Source organism: Phoca vitulina, unplaced genomic scaffold (assembly GCF_004348235.1).
Source record: "Phoca vitulina isolate PV1807 unplaced genomic scaffold, GSC_HSeal_1.0 scaffold53, whole genome shotgun sequence".
In the NCBI taxonomy this organism is placed as follows: domain Eukaryota; kingdom Metazoa; phylum Chordata; class Mammalia; order Carnivora; family Phocidae; genus Phoca; species Phoca vitulina.
The window spans coordinates 4371399-4377186 of NW_022589756.1; positions in this window are offsets into that span (position 1 = coordinate 4371399).

Below are 5788 nucleotides of genomic sequence, written 5' to 3' on the forward strand. Positions count from 1 at the left end.
GAAAGAAAACAACTTCTAGGACCTCAGGATGCAAGAAAAGATAGAGTGGTGAGTTCTCTAGGTTTTCTATTTTGCCCATATTGGATCTGTAGAAGCCATTAACCTGGAAATGTCAGTGGATACAGATAAGAAAAGCAAACCCACCCCTACCCCAACCTCTTTACTTTAGCCAGAGGACCAGGAACAAGAGAGGCTAGCAACACATAAGATTTTTTTTTTTTAATTTTTTTATTGTTATGTTAATCCCCATACATTACATCATTAGTTTTAGATATAGTGTTCCATGATTCATTGCTTGTGCATAACACCCAGTGCTCCATGCAGAACGTGCCCTCCTCAATACCCATCACCAGGCTAACCCATCCTCCCACCCCCCTCCCCTCTAGAACCCTCGCAACACATAAGATTTTAAACAACAAATACTCTGCTCCAGTCACACACTACCGAAATATCTGTGGCTACACTCCTATTACACCAGCACAGGCTGACTGGTGAGTCTACACACTTGCTAGGCTGCCCCCAACCCCCTGAACCTGATACCAGGGTGATGTCAGACAGGGCTTAGTGGAAGCCTGAGCTCTTCATTCTCACTGGATAGTAGCGAGCATGACAGCCCCCTCTCCTTGGTCTCAGTGGAAATGAGGTAGAGAGCCTAGATTCTACTTCTACCTGGTAATAATGAGGTGCTCCCTCCCCGCTTACTGTAGGGGGTTTGACAGAGGACCCTTAGTGGAGAGTCAAGTCTTTCGCCACCTCCCAGGTGCAACAAGGCCACCTACCCCAACCAAGGTGTCAACTGAGGCCATGCAGTAACAAGGTGCTCCTACCCCTCCAAAGAAGGAAGTGTCAATGGAGACCTAGTGGAAAGCTAGAACCCCCCTTCCCACCCAACAGTAATGAGAAACATACCCACCTTTAGGTGTCAATGAAGACCAAGTACAGAATGTGGATTTCTACATGCACTAGGAGGTAACGAGGCAATGTCCCCCTTCCCCTGTCAGGCTGGTGTCAGAAGAAGCTAGCTAAAACAGAAAGCTTAAGTAATATCTCGTTTCAAAACATAATATCCCAAAGCCCAAGTTTTAAAAAGAAGTCACCTATCATACCAAGAACGAGGGATATCTCAAGCTGAATAAACAAAACAAAACAAAAACCCCAAAACCAAAAAACAAACAAACAAAAAACAAACCACAATATTGATGACAGCATTGAGATGACAGGGATTATAGAATTACCTGATAAAGGTTTTAAAACAGTTGTTATAAAGATGCATAAACAAGCAATTATTAACAAGCTTGAAACAAAAGAAAAAATAGATTCTCAGCAATAAAAGCAAGTCCCAGTAAAGAAATAGAAGATATAAAGAAGAATCAAATGACAATTTTAGAACTGAAAAATATGGTAACTGAAATTAAAAAAAAAAAAACCCTCAAAAAATGAATGGAAGAGTAGAATGAAGAAAACAGAGGAAAGAGCCCATACATTTGAAGATAGACCATTGAAATTATTCAGGCAAAATAATCCTGAAAAAATAGACTAACATACAGAACCTCAGCCTCCTGTGGGAGTATAATAAAAAAAAAAATAACATCCATTTCATTGGAGTTCCAGCAAGTGAGGAGAGAGAGGGAAGAGGTGAAAAAGTAACAAATAAAGAGAAAATGAAAAAAAAAATCATTACAATACCATCCAAAAGCCAGATTTTAAAAATATGTTTAATGTTGCTGAAACAGCTGCATAATCATATAGAAAAACAAAGCAAGAAATATTGAGAAAAGTAACCAAAATACTTAAAATAGGGTAATTTACAATAATGCCAAGAACTAGGAATAAATCCGAAAGATGTGGGAAATGTCTACAGAAAAAATATATTTTTTTAGATATAGTAAAGTAATTACTAAACAAATTAAGAGATAGATCAAACCTTAGGTAGGAAAACAATATTTTAAATATATCAGTTATCCAAAAATTGATCCATAAAGTTTCAATAAAATCCCCAAAAGTTTTTTTTTTTTTTTTTAATCAAAATGATTCTAAAATGTGTGTGGAAATGTGCAGCAGAGTAAGAGTGATACAAAAATTTGTACACTCTTCTGATCAAGAGGTAGGCCTGTTTCCCTTTCCCCTTCTCTTATATTTTGGTGGCCTGGCCAATGGACTGATGTTAAGCCATTTGTAAGCCTAGCCTTTAAGACAACCCACAGCTTTTGGGTTGGCCCCCTGGAGTTCTGAGCCACGATGATAGAAGTCTGTGTAGTCTAACTTACCCATGCTGTGAAGAAGGCAAAGTTAACTAGAGAGACAGAGACAGAGACAGAGACAGAGGCAGACAGACAAACAGATGTTACTCGATTACTTCTAGTCAGCCCCTAACCATTCAAGTTAGTTCAGCAGAAACTCCAGGGACATCATGGCATAGAGGCAAACTGTACCCTGTCTAAATTCCTGACCTACAGAGTAGTGAGAAATAATTTAATAATAATAATAATAATAATAATAATAATAAAATAATTGCTGTTTTAAACCACTAAGGTTTTAGGGGTTTGTTATATAGCAATAGGTACGTAGAACCGTATGAAGATACAGTAAGAATATTACAAAAAGAAAAGGTAAGTAATGATGAACACAGAATTCAAGACAATGCTCAATTCACATTGGACAGCAAAGCAGATGTGTCAATTAGATGGATACTGGTGAGATGTACGTTATTGTCAAAGGTTGTAGGTTTGGTTTTGGGTGGTGGTTTTTTGGGTACTGACAAATTATTAAAAATGAATAATTAACAAACTAAATCTTAATCTTCATTTCCTTTAATTGGGTTATATGTGGACTGATAAGAATGTGTTATAAACCAATTATTGTAATTAATCCAATTTTCATCCCATGATATCCAATAAAAAAATCACAATCTATGGAAGTAGTATAGTAGAGTCTGTAAAATTTTAAGTCTCAAATATTACTAGGAGCTACTAGAACTTCTAGTCTTTTTTTTTTCTTACTCTTTTTCTTGTCTTTCATTGCCTTGCTTCAGGGTTAAAAGTGCTTGTCCAAGGAAAATAAAATACACATTTGACTTCCTTATATTACAAATGCAGAATGATTTATAGGAATTTCAACAGATGGAAAATGTTGGCAGAATTTAATATAACTCTTTCTTCTAATTATTATTTGTTTTATAGAGATGCTAATCTTAAGGACAGGTTAAATCATTATGTTCCTTCCAGGAATAAATCTAGATGAAGTATACAAATTTGCAATGAAATATACTTATATTAATTTGCTGTAGTGAAAGCCTTTATAATAACAGCCTAAACTGTGTAGTGGCTCCTAGAAATGTATTTTTTAAAAGAATGCAGGTTTCATAACAGCCTATTTTTGTTTATTTATTTATTTATTTTTTACTTAGGTTTTTTTTTCTTTTTCTTTTTTTTATTATGTTATGTTAAACACCATACATTACATCATTAGCTTTTTTGTCTTTGTTTTGTTTTTTTTTGTTTTTTTAAGATTTTTATTTATTTATTTGACAGAGAGAGACACAGCGAGAGAGGGAACACAAGCAGGGGGAGTGGGAGAGGGAGAAGCAGGCTTCCCTCAGAGCGGGGAGCCCAATGCGGGGCTCCATCCCAGGACCCTGGGATCATGACCTGAGCCAAAGGCAGACGCTTAATGACTGAGCCACCCAGGCGCCCCTACATCATTAGTTTTTGATGTAGTGTTACATGATTCATTGTTTCCGTATAACACCTTGTGCTCCATGCGGTACATACCCTCTTTAATACCCATCGCCAGGCTAACCCATCCCCCCACCCACCTCCCCTCTGGAACTCTCAGATTGTTTCTCAGAATCCATAGTCTGTCATGGTACGTCTCCCGCTCCAATTTCCCCCACTTCATTTTTCCCTTCCTGCTATCATCTTCTTCTTCTTCTTCTTCTTCTTCTTCTTCTTCTTCTTCTTCTTCTTCTTCTTCTTCTTCTTCTTTTAATATATAATGTATTATTTGTTTCAGAGGTACAGGTCTGTGATTCAACAGTCTTACACAATTCACAGCGCTCACCATAGCACATACCCTCCCCAATGTCTATCACCCAGCCACCCTTTCCCTCCCACCCCCCAACCACTCCAGCAACCCTCAGTTTGTTTCCTGAGATTAAGAATTCCTCATATCACTGAGGTCATATGATACATGTCTTTCTCTGACTGACTAATTTCGCTCAGCATTATACCCTCCAGTTCCATCCACGTCGTTGCAAATGGCAAGATTTCATTCCTTTTGATGGCTGCATAATATTCCATTGTGTATATATATACCACTTCTTCTTTATCCATTCATCTGTCGATGGACATCTTGGCTCTTTCCACAGTTTGGCTATTATGGACATTGCTGCTATAAACATCGGGGTGCACGTACCCCTTCGGATCACTACATTTGTATCTTTGCCCATTTCTTGATTGGATCATTTGTTCTTTGGATGTTGAGTTTAAGAAGTTCTTTATAGATATTGGACACTAGCCCTTTATCTGATATGTCATTTGCAAATATCTTCTCCCATTCTGTTGGTTGTCTTTTCGTTTTGTTGACTGTTTCTTTTGCTATGCAAAAGCTTCTTATCTTGATGAAGTCCCAATAGGCCATTTTTGCCCTTGCTTCCATGGCCTTTGGTGATGTTTCTAGGAAAAAGTTACTGTGGCTGAGGTCGAAGAGGTTGCTGCCTGTGTTCTCCTTTAGGATTTTGATGGACTCCTGTCTCACATTGAGGTCTTTCAGCCATTTGGAGTCTATTTTTGTGTGTGGTGTAAGGAAATGGTCCAGTTTCATTCTTCTGCATGTGGCTGTCCAATTTTCCCAACACCATTTGTAGAAGAGACTGTCTTTTATCCACTGGACATTCTTTCCTGCTTTGTTGAAGATTAGTTGACCATAGAGTTGGGGGTCCATTTCTGGGCTCTCTATTCTCTTCCATTGATCTATGTGTCTATTTTTGTGCCAGTACCATACTGTCTTGATGAAGACAGCTTTGTTAATAGACCTTGAAGACCGGAATTGTGATGCCACCAGCTTTGCTTTCCTTTTTAAACATTCCTATGACTATTCGAGGTCTTTTGTGGTTTCATACAAATTTTAGGATTATTTGTTCCATTTCTTTGAAAAAAGTGGATGGTATTTTTATAGGGATTTCATTGAATGTGTAGATTGCTCCAGGTAGCATTGACATCTTCACAATATTTGTTCTTCCAATCCATGAGCATGGAACGTTTTTCCATTTCTTTGTGTCTTCCTCAATTTCTTTCATGAGTATTTTATAGTTTTCTGAGTACAGATCCTTTGCCTCTTTGGTTAGATTTATTCCTAGGTATCTTATGGTTTTGGGTGCAATTGTAAATGGGACCGACTCCTTCATTTCTCTTTCTTCTGTCTTGTTGTGGGTGTATAGGAATGCCACTGATTTCTGTGCATTGATTTTATATCCTGTCACTTGACTCAATTCCTCTATGAGTTCTAGCAGTTTTGGGGTGAAGTCTTTTGGACTTTCCACATAAAGTATCATATCATCTGCCAAGAGTGAGAGTTTGACTTCTTCTTTGCCAATTTGGATGCCTTTGATTTCTTTTTGTTGTCTGATTGCTGTGGCTAGGACTTCTAATACTCTGTTGAATAGCAGTGGTGATAGTGGACATCCCTGCCATGTTCCTGACCTTAGGGGGAAAGCTCTCAGTTTTTCCCCATTGAGAATGGGTTTTGCTGTAGGTTTTTCATAGATGGCTTTTATGATATTAAGGTATGT